This window comes from Eurosta solidaginis, chromosome 4, assembly GCF_040869045.1.
Source record: "Eurosta solidaginis isolate ZX-2024a chromosome 4, ASM4086904v1, whole genome shotgun sequence".
Taxonomy (NCBI): Eukaryota; Metazoa; Arthropoda; class Insecta; order Diptera; family Tephritidae; genus Eurosta; species Eurosta solidaginis.
Window position 1 is genome coordinate 272,419,718 of NC_090322.1, and position 17,008 is coordinate 272,436,725.

Below are 17,008 nucleotides of genomic sequence, written 5' to 3' on the forward strand. Positions count from 1 at the left end.
TCAATTCGCTTTTTATATGAATGAAACGCGTCCATTTTGTTTCAATAATATTTAATTATGAATAAATTATGTATACAATGTGCATATTTATATGTACAAACTACATATGTAAAGACATAAACTCATTCGTGGTCGTGCCCTTTCTGAAACCACTTTGAGTTTCGAAGCTCACACTGATGGTGCTCAATTTTTCCTGCGCGGGTGTTGTTGTTAGTATCAGTTTGCATAGATATTAGTGTTGTAGATATAATACCGGAATATATGCAGCCCCATTGCGTGCTATCAAAGTCGATTTGCAGGTGATGTTGAGCCTTTGAACTTGACCCTTTCCCATAATATGCGTGGTAGGGCCTTATATGTGATACTAAAAAGGCCGAGGGACAGTTGTCGCAGTTTTCTTGTAGTTTGAGCAAATGTACGTTCTTCTTACAGCCACAGCTGGAATATTGCTATGCCCACATCGTCAAATCGAATTACCTAGAATGAAAAAGAAACGAATATCAGTAAGGATAGATAATAAGTTTTTAATATAACCGGAAGTGCTTAATAAATACAAGATACTCAAGGGGATTTCAGATAACCAGAATCAGGACCTGTAAAGTAAATTCAAGTGAACTTCCACCATGCCAAGGCATCTTCCGGTAGCGGGGGTACCCGAAGATTATAACAAGGGATAATTGATAGATGTTGGGGTAATAGATAGTAAATTAGGCGTGCTACAAAAACAAAAACGAATAAATGCAGATGACTGTTTAATCCATTATGCGAAGTTTTTTGAATGGATGTGCAAATTGAAACGGGCAAAGTACTGCTAAAACTGCTTTCCCCCAGTAACCCGGGAACGAATTGATATGACTACGTCTATTTTTCTTTAGCAGCAGTGCCGAGCACAAATTCCCTTTTGGACAGGAAAGTAAACGTTTGGTTGTCTGCAAGTTTATCATATGCCAGTACAGAACATACTCGTTTGCTGGATCTGAGCAGTACATCTAATTTTCCCAGATTTTCTGGGTTCAGCGAGGGTATCCTCCTGAATCGTGCATGTGTACCCTGCTGCCTTGCCTGGCCGCTCACCCAACAAAACCAGGCACGACGGAACTTGCCTTGCGACACCCAAAGTGCACTCAAGCTTCTCATGGCTCCAGCGGGTTAGTGGGCTTCGAGTATACCCGTGGTAGCTATGCCTGTCGTAAGAGGCGACTAAAATACCAATTTGATTCAAGGGGTTTTGTAGCGCAATCCTTTCAATGGGTTGACAGCGCAATATATAGCCTCTCCAACCCAACTGTCAATGTCACCTACCCGTGGCGAATCCTGTTTCTTTAACAGCCGAGGCTCTGGCGACCTCATGTTCCTTATGGATATACATTTGAAGGCGCTTAGTTAGCTGACATCGCTTACTTAACCGGTAGATTCTAAAGTAAAAACCAAAACACAAAATATAGGTTAGGTTGAAGTTGCCGGTTCATGAGGATCTCACATAGACTGAATGAGTCCGTAGTGTTACCAGAAGTTTGTTTTAACGACCAAGCTGAAAACCCTATCAAGAACCAGGACCTATGTTATAAAAAAAACTCCGTCCTCTTGACAAATACTAGAAGCTTCCTAGGACTTAAGCCACTTGCTGCTTCTAGATCTGACAGCTTTATACCTCCTATTAGCTGGAGCCTTAGCCTGGCAAGCGCAGGGCACGATATTTCTCAGGGGCCCGGTATTTCTCGGGTGGCCCGCGATTTAGAGGTACTAAGACATTTTTTTTAATTGAGGAGAGTCTTTAGTTGTTCCATGTGGAAATTTTAAGCCGAATTTCAAAAGCAACGAATATTGATAATGATTTTTTACCTGGTCCCTCGAACAGTGAGGAGACAATAAAAATATCAAACAAAAATATATGTGAATCCGAAATCGTAAAGTTTTCGTGGTAACACTGATGAAGGTTCATCTTCAAAAAGCCTTCCAACAATACCACCAACTCTGTATCAAAGTCTAGATTATTTAAACGACTTCGATATCGGTACCGTGAATAATGAGTTTTTGCGATCTGAAGAAGTCAACGAAATAATTCGTCGAGGTCATCAAAAGTGCCCTGTTATTTTTCCACGTGATTGTCATGACGAGGCATTTCCTACCTCGTTGTTAAACAGAATCTTGCCAAATGGAGAGAAAGTGGAGCGTCACTGGTTGGTGTGGAGTGCCAGTAGCAATGCTTTTTATTGCCTACCATGTCGTCTGTTAAGCACCAATACTTTAAATCGACCTAAAATTTGTTGTCCTGGCGAATATTCGAAATTCCAGGTATGGAAGAAGTTATACGCTAAACTGCCATCACACGAAAATACTGAAGATCACATTAACTGTTATATTCAATGGCGATCTTTACAAAACCTAATTTGAAAGGAGGCTACAATTGATACACTTATCAATGAACAGCTAATCACTGAAACTCAAAAGTGGAAAGAAATTTTATATAGAATTTTGGACACAATTTTTTTTTTCAAAAAGCGAAAGGATGGACATTTTTTGGGCATCTAAGATCTCATAAGCCATTATGATCCTATACTTAGAGATCATTTGGAGAAAGTTAGGATTTCACAATAGCAGCACAAACGTTTACAAGTTCACTATCTTTCCCCAGACATTCAGAACGAGTTTATAGAAATTTGTGCAAAGCATGTGAGGGAAACTTTATTAGATCAAGGCAAGAAAGCTAAGTATTTTGCTATTATCGTTGATGCTATGCTTGATGCTAGTCACGTTGACTACGTTCATTTTGCGCTCACTCCATTTCAATTCGAAAGCAACAAATTTACAATTCCAGAACAGATTGTGGCTTTCGTGAATTGTAAGCAAAAAACTGCTCAGAAAATCGCTGATCTAATTTGCCATACATGATTGAAGATTGTCGTGCACAAGGGTACGATAACGGCGCCAATATGAAAGGAGCTTACAACGGAGCACTACGTCACATTCTCGACAAAAACTCGAATGCTGATTACTCGCCTTGTGCAACCCGCAGCTATGATAGCGTTTTCTTTTCTGGATAAAGTGTTACGCAAGCGTTGTTGTTCTATTCTAAAAAACAGGCAACGCCTTTACGGGGTATTTCGTTCTTTTGTGAAAATTCTTGCCTGCTCGCAACGCAAAAGCGTTACACTTTTACCCTGTATAAAATGGCGGTGTGGCAGTGCAACTTTGTGAAACTCTAAATTCGCTCTTAAGTTCCACATATACTCTGTTAATATGAGTGAATTTGGTGAGTTGAAATGTTCTTTGTATGCACTATAAATGTTGACCATTTTCTGGGGTAGGAGTACCTCTATTGTTGTTGTTGTTGTTGTTGTAGCGATAAGGTTACTCCCCGAAGGCTTTTAGGAAATCAATTGGTATTTACATGAACTTCGAACTCTTTGGTATTTGCCTTCTTCAGTTGATTATCAACAAAAGCATGACAAATTATCACTAACAAATTCATACATGTTGTTTATATATTTAATATGGTAGGCAATTTACTTACCCTTTCTGGTGCGATGATCCTGGACAATCGGGCCTGACTAGACGAGATTTATATTGATTTAACATAGCGTGCTTAACGCGAACCATATCATGTTAGGGCACAATTTCGATTATGCAACCAATCAAAGAAATGTCGTGCTTGTAATACTGCTATGATAGCAGCAGCAGCTCCCGGTGGCGGCACATAAAGAACAGTTGCATGCGGATCAGTTGCATTTTTTGCTTCGGCTACCTATTCAATTTTAATTCACATTACATTATTTACTATTGCAATTTTTAATCAATACAAACCAATATAAATTACCGAAGCAAATACTGGCAAACCAAGATGCGTAGTTCCACCCTTTTTTGGGAAAATACATCCAACCAATTTTGTACCGTATTCCAAAGCATGTTGGTTGTGGAAAGTACCTTGTTTACCGGTAAATCCTTGGCAAATGACACGTGAATCTGCATTTAATTGTAGGTTTCTTGTTGTTTTGGCATATCCTGAGCTGAATCGCACCCCGGCAGAGATATATATTAGAATAATATAACATTTTTTTTTATTATTTAAAAATACACATACGTATGAATGAAAAGCAGAGAAAAATAATGTTGCTTTGGTTGTAGCGATAAGGACACTCCCCGGGAGCGATTTAGTATGACCACCTGAAACCTTCTAGGCCATCCCGTCGATTCTATACAACTTTCAGATTCTAAAAACGGATCTCGACACGCGTCTTTTGATACCACCTTTGGGTAATAGTCTAGTTGAGGGGTCGACTGCTAATACGCTACCAAAAATATCGAGTGTGGTGTCAAAAGACGAAAAATTTTATCCCTGTCCGGAGATATTTGCAGTTGAAGTTGGCGATTTCCCTGTGGTTGTTGTTGTGTTCATACCCACAAAAAAAAATCGTGCATCACCGTGGCGGTAGCCACGATTATACCACACACCCGGACTTGGCATGGCGTAGCCCAGGGTTATTTTTTATAAGCGCGGCCGAAGGCCGCCAACGCAGAAAGATGTTCTGCGCAAAAATACTATGGATCCGACCCCCGGTTTCGGAGGTACCCGTGGGTCTTTTTTCGGTTTTTCGTTAATATCTTTTGAACGCGTTAAAATTTTTATTTTCCGCCATCGGATTATTAATACTGATGTCAAGACGCGTCGTTTGACACCTCTCTCGATATTTTTGGTAGCTTATTAGCAGTCGACCCCTCAACTAGACTATTACCCACCTTTGTTTAGGTTGTGCACTGTCTGAAAACGTTACCTTTTTTAGTTTTGGAAATCGAATCTTCCAATTCCAATTGGTGGCAAGAGGACTTGGCTGCCTCTAGTTAATGCGCCAGGTTAATTTAGAAGTGCCTAAACAGCTAACACACGTCACACCTAAAAGTTCGTAGCACAAGCACTTTTTTAGTTTAATTACCACAATTATAGTTTTTCATCGTTTTAAAATGTTTCCCGGAATAATTAATAAATTGTCGTATTAAGATGACGCTGTCATTTCGATGACAGCAAGAAACGTCGATGTGTTAGTGGAGAGCGAAAAAAGCTTTGAATGGGTTGGGGAACTAGTTACCTCCGTCTTGTAGGGTAACAGCTCGTCGTTCAAAATTTGCACACACACACAAACATCACTAATGGCCATATTACGGAAATTGAAGTTAAATTTTTAAACAGACATAAAATGTTATAATTTTGGAATATATAGCATCTAGGACAACTTAATTGCAGTAATTGAAAGAAAATGTTTGCTTATACTCAAGTATTTAATTATTTTTCCTAAATTTATCTTTAATATTGATGCAATGATTGATCCAATGCAACTCCGGTCTTCCTGCTGTTCTTCATTCCACTCCATTCGAGTGCCCATTTTCACGGCCTGCGAGTGCCTTCCACTCTATTCGCAACATAACCTCGAATTAAGCTGCCAAACTATATAGTAAACAATGCATTCGACTGCGTAGTCCACTGCCTTCCACTCTATTCGCAAAATAACCTCTACTTAAGCTGCCAAACTATATAGTAAACAATGGTAATATATACTGTGAAAGTACATGGAAACAAATATGTATAGCAAGAGGCAACACTTTTTTACTATTATGTTTAGTTATTTGCGCTCACAATTCTTTATTTTTCAGTATTGCCTTTTTCTAAACAACAGCTTTTGTGTGGTTAAATCGATGTTACCACCTATTTTAGTGGGTAAACAATTATCCGGCTACTTTCGTGGGCAGAATACCAAAAGGGTACAAAAGCTACCACATGAAGAAAGTTGCCGTGGTGAAGAAAGTTGTACCACATTAGAATCAGGCTGTTAATGGGTAAATTAGTGCTCACACTGCACCTAAAGACCGCGACACAATGCCATTTTTGATATAGATGCGATTAACGCCCCGATTCTGGGGCCCTATTCAGTAACTGTGAGTTTTAAAATGTACACTTTTTCTTCATATAATTTGTATGAAAGAAAAATGTACATTTCAAAACTCATAGTTACTGAATAGCGCCCCTGATGTGGTAACAACATTCTAGCTGGGTAGCTGGATAATTTTTTACCCACAAAAGTAGGGGGTTACAGCGAAATAACCACACAACAGCTGTTGTTTAGAAAAAGGCAAATTTGAAAAATGAAGAAACGTAAGCGCAAATAAGTAAAGATAATAGTAAAAAAGTGTTGCCTCTTGCTATACATATTTGTTTACATTATGTACTTTCACAGAATAAATTACAATATACCTATGTAGAAACTTATCATGCATAATATGCATATACACATCGTCCCGTTTATTCGTTAATCTCGTATCTACAAGTCCCTTCAAAAAACGCGAGTACTCCATAAATAATGTAAGGAATACTCCTTTGGGAGTATAAGAGTATTCCAAAACTAATCTGTATTCTGTAATCCATCAGAAATGAAGGTACTGACACTCGTCGTTAGTAATAATTGTGTGCCAGCCCTAATAGTCACTGGATGGATTACAGCCAACGCCATCTAACAGTCAGATCGGTTGCACGAGCAGAAAGTGTAATGTGAAAAATATAAGTATGGCAGCGCTGTCTTTTAGGCAAGAATCTGGCGATCAGCCAATCAGGTGCTCGCTTTGATTCTTGCTTAGCTGACGCAGCCCTCTGTAGGAAAACATCGGTAACTTATTATAAGAAAGATGTTTAAAAAAAAATGTGAAAATATGGCAATGATAGAGACACGAAAAAAAAAATAAGATTGATTGAGAATAGAGCACCGAATCCGAACGGAGATACATGAAAAAAAAACCCAACCTTGGCATTATTATTACAAATAAACCGGAATTATAATTCATACAAAAAATGTGCTCCGATTAACATTGCGATGTCCTAGGAGAGGAGTAGGTGATCTCACTCTCGCTTTGTTTGGGAGTATTGTATAGAGTACATACGTGAGAGTACTTTCCAAAGTACTTTCAATGTAGTACTCCATGAAGCACCCACAGAGGATCATATGCCAAAGTACTAAAGAGGAATTGTCTCGGAAGGAATTATCGGAGTGAATTTAATTTAAAATGAAAGTAAATGAAGAGGGGCAATACAACTTTTATATTTTTTACTACGAATATTCTTATGTTATTTAGCATTTGCGTGAATAAAGAAACTAATATTTCTCTATACTATAGTATGTATACCCTGCAAAAATTGTTGGGTTACGTGTTCCATTTTCTGCATGTTGGAGTACTCTAACAATACTCCTTTGCAATGCGTTTGCGGACTACCATCAGCCGATCATTGCTCGTTTTTTAACGACAGTGATCACGACACTATGACGATCGAACCGAGTTGCCAAAAGTAAAATATTGCATGCAAATAACTAATAATAAAATTATACTATGGCAACTCTGATAAAATGCAACCGCGCACTGGTTTTATGTATAGAAATATATCAGTTTCTTTATTCACGCAAATGCTAACATAAGAATCATTGTGAATGATGACTAAGTGTGATATCTTATCTGTCAACTGCCTGACAGGATGTTCAATATGGCTACTTTTTAGCGTTTTGACAGATATTTCAATATGGCGTCGCCTATACAGAATGAGACAGAGATAGTCAATTACAAATCAGGTGATCCAATCACTTTGGAATTTTGACGTCTATGCAGAAGATATCACACTTACGGCTGAATTCTGTAATTCAGTCTCATCTCAAGTCTCTAAATTTGAGATTTTCCTTTAGAGACAATTTTTTTGACTTGAAATGATTTCGGTATTCAGTAAACGAAAGTCACAAAAACAATTCACCATATCAACGAAATTCACCAAAATGACAATTTACTCATACATTGAACAAATAATATGGCATTGCATTTTGTCAACGCAATGTTGAGTGGTGTTGTGGCTGAGCTCGCTAAGACACCGTTCACAACTTTTATAGAAAATACCAAAGTGTGTAGGTTCGAATCTCAGCGGCGCCACTAGAGTTCGATGTTTTTTTTAAAGTATTTTCTGTTTTTTATTTTTTTCTATGCTTATTTTAATTTGAGGAATAAAAAGAATATATTTAAAGCGTTTTTCCCAAATAATTTTCATACTTTTTCTGAAATTTTCACGTTTGTGATCTGCCCCGGCCCAGCTCACAAATTAGTGATTGCTTTTGTGAGGCTGGAGACGCGAGACAGCTTACAGAATGGCAAATTGTCTCAAAAGTGATTTTCACCCCAAATAGTCTCTAATAGTGACTAGAGACGGCTTACTGAATTCAGCTATTAGTTATCATGCACAATGATAAGAATATTCGTAGTATAAAATAAAAAAGTTGTATTGCCCCTCGATCCTCATTTACTTTCATTTTAAATTAAATTCTTTCCGGCACAATTCCTCTTTAGTACTTTGGCATATGATCCTCTGTGGGTGCTCCATGGAGTACTACAGTGAAAGTACTTCGGAAAGTACTCTCACGTATGTACTCTATGGAATACTTACAAACAAAGCGAAAGTGGGAGCACCTACTCCTAGGACATCGCAACGTTAATTGGAGCACATTTTTTGTATGAATACAGGGTAATAGTCTAGTTGAGAGGTCGACTGCTAATACGCGTCAAAAAATATCAAGAGAGCTGTCAAAAGACGCGTATTAATCTCGAGAACAATAATCCGAAGGTGGAAAAGAAAAATTTTAACTCGTTCAAAAGATATTAACGAAACACCGAAAAAAGACCCGCGGGTACCTCCGAAACCGGGGTGGGATCCATAGTATTTTTGCGCAGAACACCTTTCTGAGTTGGCTACCGCCACGGTGATGCACAATTTTTTTTGTGGGTAGACACAACAACAACCACATAAAAATCGCCAACTTCAACTGCAAATATCTCCTGACCACGGAGTGTAATGAAACGCCTATGAACAAGTGTATAAATTGCATAAAGGCCAATGAAAAATTAAACTTAGGGCTAGATGTAAATCACTTGTGTAATAGCCGACAATGTCCGGTTTATTTAAAGCACTTAAGTGCAAAAAAGCATAGGCTTGGCTATTAGCAACTAACGCACTACTCAGAAGTTACAGATCAACTTGAGGATTTTATTCCTGCAAAAGTTAATCGAAAAAGCAAGTCTGCAAAAGCTGATAACAATATATTAAAATGTATTTACCTAAACATTAATAGTATAGTTTCGAATAAAAGTGAATTGGAAGTGACGGCGGAAGTTCTCAAGCCGGCAATCATATTATGCTCTGAAACGTGTACAACAAAAGATATTGAAGACAATGAATTAGAAATATCATCTTTTAACATGATACGATATGATTCCCACAGTAGGCATACTGGCGGAGTACTAATATATGTACATAGAGAAATAAATTTTAATCTATATATATAAAAATGGTGTGAAAAATGTATAGTAATTCATCAATTGATAACGGCAGGACCGATTTGGCTCAAATTTTTGTTCAGTTCTTCGTAATTGCTAGGAGAAGGTTTTTACGAAAGAAAATTTTGGGAAAACCCTGCGGAAAAGTCGGAAAATTGGAGAAATCGAAAATTGAGAACGGCCGGACCGATTTGGCTCAAATTTTTTTTCAGCTCTTCGTAATTGCTAGGAGGTTTTTACGAAAGAAAATTTTGGGAAACCTCTGCGGAAAAGTCGGAAAATTGGAGAAATCGAAAATTGAGAACGGCCGGACCGATTTGGCTCAAATTTTTTTCAGTTCTTCGTAATTGCTAAGGGAAGGTTTTTACGAAAATTTTGGGAAAACCCTGCGGAAAAGTCGGAAAATTGGAGAAATCGAAAATTGAGAACGGCAGGACTGATTTGGCAAAAATTTTTTTTCAGTTCTTCGTAATTGCTCGGAGAAGGTTTTTACGAAAGAAAATTTTGGGAAAACCCTGCGGAAAAGTCGGAAAATTGGAGAAATCGAAAATTTATTATTAATATAACGAGATAAATAACAGATGGTGCTGTGTTTCTGTAAGTTTCGGATATTTGTGAAATTCATTGTGATAAAATTGCATTGAGTGGAGAAATTAACGAGATAAATAACAAATGGCGCTGTGCTTAGGTTGAGCGTAATTTGACAGGTGCACTTTTCCCATTATCATTTTTTATTAAACAAATGTGCTTTTCATTCGTTTTAATCAGTCCAAGTTACGATCAGATGAATACATACACTGGCGTGATGCCATGGCTACTGAAGGTGACGCAACCAACATCGGTTGTTTGACCATTCTTCCAGCTACTTACGTTGGAAGCCCGCGCCACATGCATGAGTACGCTCAGGATGCGATGACGTATGTGCGGAATTACGGACGGCCGAATTTATTCATCACGTTCACTTGCAATCCGAAATGGCCTGAAATTACGAATCTCTTGTTGATAGGACATATATCCAGCGATCGACATGACATCATTGCACGAGTGTTCAGGCAAAAGATCAAAGTACTCATGGATTACATCGTTAAGCATATGGTTAAGCATGGCTTACCACATGCACACATTTTGCTTTGGATGCTCAACCGATCCGTCCAGATAATGTTGATTCGATCATTTCGGCCGAAATACCAGATCCAGAAACTGATCCGGAGCTGTATTCCATTGTGACAACGAACATGATCCGTGGGCCTTGCGGAGTCCACAACCCAGACACGCCGTGCATGGAAAACGGAAATTGCACAAAGCGTTTCCCCCGTCCGTTGGTGGCTGACACAATCTCTGGAATCGACGGATATCCATTGTATCGGTGTCATTCTCCAGATGACAATGGCAGATCAATCGTGATGAAAGTGAAAGGAAACAATGTCATCGTCGATAACCGCTGGATCGTTCCATATTGTCCGCTTTTGTTGAAAACATTCTGAACTCACTGCAAAGTTGAGTACTGCAATTCCATTAAATCCATCAAATACGTTTGCAAATATGCGAACAAATGGAGCGACATGGCGGTATTTTGCATTAGTGAACCGAATGCAAACGACGAGGTAACGAAATTTCAACTTGGACGTTACGTGAATTGTAACGAGGCAATTTGGCGGCTGTTTTCGTTTCTGATTCATGAACGTCAACCGACTGTGGTACGTTTGGCAGTACACTTGGAGAAACGCCAGCGTGTCTACTTTACGGACGCAAATGCAGCGCAAAGAGCAGAGCAACCACCAGATACAACGTTGACAAATTTCTTTTCGACACGCGAAAGAGATCCGTTCGCAAGGACTTTACTATATTCGGAAATGCCACGCTATTATACATTTAACGCTGCATCAAAGAGGTTTCAACGCCGGAAAAAAGGTAATGTTGTTGCTGGCTTTACTGATGTCCATTACACCGATGCTCTCGGACAAATATGCACAGTTCATCGACGCCAAGACGTATGCTTCTATCTTCGCTTGCTTTTGGTTAATATCAGAGGCCCTACATCCTTCGATTCCCTGCGTACTGTGGATGGTGTGCTATCCGCGTTTGGCGAAAATCTCCGGGGACCAATATCATAGCACATATTGGTCCCCGGAGATTTTCGCCAAACGCTACCTGTCATTCCGAAATCTACTGCTGCCGATGAACTTAATGCATGCCTGAAATCGTCGTCTTTGTGGCGGCATGTCAAGAAGTTGAAATTGACCACAAATATGAGAGTTTCGTTGCACAACGACTCATCGGCTCTTCAATTCTGGAGACAACTGCTGGCGCTTGGCAATGGCCAAATACCTGTTGATGTTTCCACTGGATTAATATCGTTCCCGGCAAATTTTTGCGAGTTCACATCGTCGAATGAAGAACTCATCACCAAAGTGTTCCCCGGCATTGCACAAAATTTTAAAAATCTGGATTGGATTAGTAAACGGGCAATACTTGCAGCGAAGAATAAGGACGTCGATAGCTTGAATTTGATTATTCAAAGTCAAATAGCTAGAGAACTGCATTCGTGCAAATCCGTTGAGAGCGTGCCCGACGAGGATGAAGCGACAAACTATCCGACAGAATTTTTGAACTCGCTTGATATACCAGGAACTCCGCCGCATAATTTACAGTTGATGGAGGCATCGATCATAATCATGTTGCGGAATCTGAATCATCCGAAATTGTGCAACGGTACGCGATTGTCCGTCAAGAAACTGATGAACAATGTGATTCAAGCTACGATCATCAAGGGCAAATTCAAGGGAGAGGAAGTCCTTATCCCACAAATTCCGATTATTCCATCTGATCTTCCATTCCAATTCAAGCGGATTCAGTTTCCCGTTCGATTGGCTTTTGCGATGACAATCAATAAATCGCAAGGCCAATCGTTGGAAGTCTGTGGGATTGATCTCGAATTTCGCTGTTTTTCGCACGGTCAGCTGTACGTTGCCTGTTCGCGTGTTGGGAAACCGTCTTCGTTGTTTGTTTTTGCGCCGGAAAACAAAACAAAAAACATTGTTCATCATATGGCTCTCTACTGATTTCGATTCCGTTCAAATAAATAACATTGAAATTTGAACTATTTGTGTTTTATTATCCTTGAAGTTTATCTGAGGGCGTTAAATTGGGGGGTGCCACACCTCTTTTCCAAATGAAAGGAAAAGGGAAAGGAAAAGGAGAAAAAAGGAAAGAGAAAGGGAAATGGAAAAGGGAAATGAATAGGAAGGGAAAGGAAAAATAAAGATATATTTAAAGGAGAAAAGAGGGAGAAGGCGAACGGAGAGGTAAAGCTTGAGATAGGAAGCGAGGTGCGGCATTTTTTATAGGGGCTTCTAAATGACAAATGCTTCTGTTTCAGGAAAAGTTTGTAAAGCACTGGAAGCAATATTACCGGGCAGGATAACATCTGCCGGGCCAGCTAGTATAATATATAATGGTAGTGTAAACATGAATTTGTGGTGCATCATAATAAAATTGAAAAAACTTGGAAAAAAGTGGCAAATAGGAGTGCTCTACCACTCGCCCAGCACAAGTGATGCAGCCTTCCTAGACTATTTAAATGAAATATTAATTGATAAATATGAAAAAAGTAACCACAATATAATAGTTGGTGATTTTAATATCAACATGAATCACATATCAACATACAGTACAAAACTGAATGAAATATTTTCCGTGATGGGTGTGGTTCAAAAAGTGGATTTTAATACACGGAAAACGGATACAACTGAATCTAAAATTGATCTCATATATTCAAATTCTGAAGAAATAAAGTTTAAATCATTGTAAGCATACAGAATTTCTGATCATGAAACAATAATGTTCAATGTTCAAATATCTAAATCATATAAGATGAGAGTGATTAAGAAAATAATTGCTTGGGATAAATATAGTAATAACAGTTTATTAAACATACTTAGGTCCTTTAATTTTACTTTCAATGAAAATTTATTAATAGATGATAAAGTTGAACTAGTGAACCACATTTTAACGCAAGCGATGGAAAATTTAACCTATGAAAAAGAAGTACATATAAAACTAATGAATAAGAGGTACGATAGAGAACTTGCACAAATAAATAAACATAAATTTTATTTGTATACATGTGCTATACAGACAGGACCGTGGGAAGAATACAAAAATATTAATAAAATGTATAAAAACCTAGTTAAAATAAAGAAAATTAAATACATGGAAAATAAAGTTATAATGAATGAAAACAACGCCAAAGATATGTGGAAGTACCTTAAATCGACGGTCTGCTTGGCGCGGGATAACGATGGTATTAATAAAGCGGTAATCGATGGTATATTGGTAGAAGATGAACTTGCCTTGGCAAATGGCCTTAACAAATTTTTTATAAATAGTGTGATAGAAATAAATAACAATATAGAATATTTCGATATAGCACTCAGCGGTAGTCAAGCCAATTCTGAATTTAAGTTTCCTAAAATAACGACTGTTGAAGTTATAAAAATCCTGCAAGAGTTTAAATTCAAAATAGGTGGCAGGAACATTCTGTCTGCGTGTAGTGTATCAGGGGTTTTCTATGCCCAAATAATTAATAGCAGTTTGGAAGATGGTATTGTACCAGAAAAGTGGAAAATGTCAAGGGTGATTCCAGTTGAAAAAATTAAAAAGACAATACAGCCAGAAGAGCTTAGACCCATAAACATCATACCAAGTGACGCTAAAATCCTTGAAGTTTATATTAAGAATCAATTGGTAAAATATCTATACTAAAACAAAATACTTGTCAATCAACAGTCGGGTTTTAGGAAAAAACATTCGTGTGAAACAGCTCTTAACTTTGTGATATCGGAGTGGAAAGATGATCTAAATTATAAGAAGGTGGTGGTTGCTGTCTTTCTTGACCTTAAAAGAGCCTTCGAAACGGTGATAGGGAAATCCTTATCAAGAAACTTCAACAAATTGGTATTAAAGACGTAGAGCTTGCTTGGTTCCGCAGTTATTCAAAACATAGGAAACAGCGAACAGTTATAAAAACAGCGATATCTGATGTATTGGAAGTGCCCATAGGCTTACCACAAGGCTCGGTCCTAGCACCAATATTGTTCCTAATATATATAAATGATATAGTTAATGCGATACAAGACTGTGATATCAAACTATTTGCGGATGATGCATTACTTATGATCAGTGATAATAATATTACTACTGCGGTATTAAAAATGCAAAATGATCTCAACAATTTATACACATGGCTATGTGCGAATAGGCTAAAGCTTAATATAAACAAAACCAAATATATGATCATAACAAGAAAAAATAATAATGATGAGGACTTAAGTGGGCTAAAAATAAATAATGAAACCATACAAAAAGTTAATAGCATAAAATATTTAGGGATTATAATTGATAACAAACTTAAATTTGGAGAACATATAAACTACACAGTTGCGAAAGTCGCAAAAAAGATTGGTGTTGTGCAGAGATCTACCAAGTATATACAAGAAAAATATAAAAGAATTATTTATAAATCTATTATTGAACCACATTTTGTGTATTGCCTATCGATATTATTCATAATAGCGGACAAAGAAATGATAAGGCACAAAAGCTTCAAAATAGATGTATGAGGTTTATTATTAAAAAACGTAGAGATGCTAGAACGGCTGATATGTTAAAAAAGTTGAACTGGTTGAGTGTCAAGCAAAAAATTTATTTTCATACCATGAAATTGAATTCTGAACAATGTTCGAAAAAGCGGAAACCGGTTATGGGAGAAAAGTAGGTATTATGAATGTGAGGGAGAGGGAGATTTCTCTGCCATTTTATAGGAGTTTTTTCACTAGTTAAATTAAAGGGAATGCATCAAAATAGTTAAAGGAAATTGGCTATTTTAAGAAAGAACACTTATTTGTACAAATTTGTGCTAAAATATGTATTTACATTCTACCACAATATTTTCACTGTTAATACAACAACAACAACAACCACAATATTCTTTATTTTAATTCGAAAAGTATATCATAAGCAACGGAAGAGATCTTCGCATATTTGATGCAGCCATCCAGAAATTGGGCAAGGATTTTTTAAGAAGGCTTAAATAGATTTTGGCATATGGCGAACTCAACTCGACTTGGCCGCCAGAAAATTACTTTGCAGAATTAATGCAGGCAACTCCGGCAGATTTGTGTTATCCCGCCGGTCTTCTTCTTATGCTCCTCTGTTGATGTTGCTGTGGCACCAATTCATTACTCATTTCAGTGAATACCACATGAAATGCAATAATGTGCATTGTTTATACCTTATTTCTTAATTTCAAACAAATTGGCAACAATAATTAAACTTTACAATTTTTTAAACAAAATATGAAATGCGAACTAAATTTCAATTGACAAAACAGCTGACTGCGAAACATCGAAATTCCTATTCCCCAATTATTCTTCTCCCTAGGAGAAAAGAATTGGAGGAATTTTTCCGCGGGAACAAAAAATCCGCGAGATCAAAATTCCGCGAGAATATTTAGAATCGGTCTGATAGAGATTGCATAAAGTGCTGATTTAATGGGTAAATTAGTGCTCACACTGCAATTAAGGCCACAACACCATACACTTTTTTGATATAGTTGCGATTAACACATGCTTATGCATTCCAATAATATCGCCACAAACAACCAAGGTGTTACGTTTGTAAATATGAGGCAACTTCATACTTGGCAATTGAAGTTTATTTCGTCTTGCCCATTAACATACAAAATTTCGTGAAGCACTGGTATAAACATTCTCCCTATACAACAAAAATAGTTGTTAACATATTTTGTGTCGTATTCACTTGTGATATTGCAGTTTTTAACTGAGAAAAATGCTATAAAAGTTACGGAGCGGGGAAAATAATAGTAATTCTTTACTTTAGCTCACAACTGCTAAAACTCGTCCAAAAATATCAGGAGAGGTGTCCAGGTGGACCCAGGATGACGAGTCCGAAAGCGGAAATTCAAAATTTTATTTCGTTTCGGAGATATTTGCAAACAAAATTGAAAATTTTAATGTGGTTGTTGTTGTTTTGATGATGAAAACTGTGGGTAAGTGTTTTGAGCGGATATAGTTTTGGTCTCCAAACCGGTGTTGGACCCACCCAGGGTAATTTTTTATAAGCGGTGCCGAAGGCCACCAATGCAGAAAGGTGTTTCGCGCAAAAATATTATGGATCCCACCCCCGGTTTCGGAGCTCTCCGGTGCCTTTTTTCGGTTTTTTGGAAACAACTTTTGACGGATTCGTGGTCCTGGGATCAAAACGCGTCTTTTGACACCTCTCCCGATATTTTTGGTCGGGTTTTAGTAGTTGTGAGCTAAAGTAAAGAATTACCAAAATAATTTCACTTGCAAATCTGTGGCATGGGATAAAAATCATAATCTTGCTTCATAACAGAAATCCGTTACAGATCTCCCTGTGTTACTTACTCATAGCCCTAGCACTAAATGGAAGCTACAAAATATAGGAAGTTACAATGGTGAATTGTGGCTAGCTTTTCAGATAAAGGTCTATATATCGCCGTTATCCTAACTCGAATTAGGTCGTTTTTTTTTCAAATTGTCACAGAAATTGTGGCAGCACCCTTAGCTAAAGCATGTGTCAAATTCTTTTCGTTATGCTTGCAAAATGATCAAAAGTA

The 17,008-nt window shown here is 37.7% G+C and overlaps 1 long non-coding RNA gene across 3 annotated transcripts; it reads right to left on the reverse strand.

The window, feature by feature from the left end:
* Window positions 1-34: 34 nt before the first annotated feature.
* Window positions 35-5,942, reverse strand: LOC137249548 (uncharacterized). 3 transcript variants are annotated; one of them, XR_010952415.1, is made up of 5 exons: window positions 4,738-5,942; window positions 4,082-4,248; window positions 3,805-4,007; window positions 3,515-3,745; window positions 35-477 (listed from the first exon to the last, which is right to left on the reverse strand). It is a non-coding gene; the product is annotated as an uncharacterized lncRNA (long non-coding RNA). The 3 variants fall into 3 exon arrangements; XR_010952413.1 differs by lacking the exon at window positions 4,082-4,248 and having other exon boundaries at window positions 4,773-5,930; XR_010952414.1 differs by lacking the exon at window positions 4,738-5,942 and having other exon boundaries at window positions 4,082-4,724.
* Between the last annotated feature and the right edge of the window lie 11,066 nt (window positions 5,943-17,008).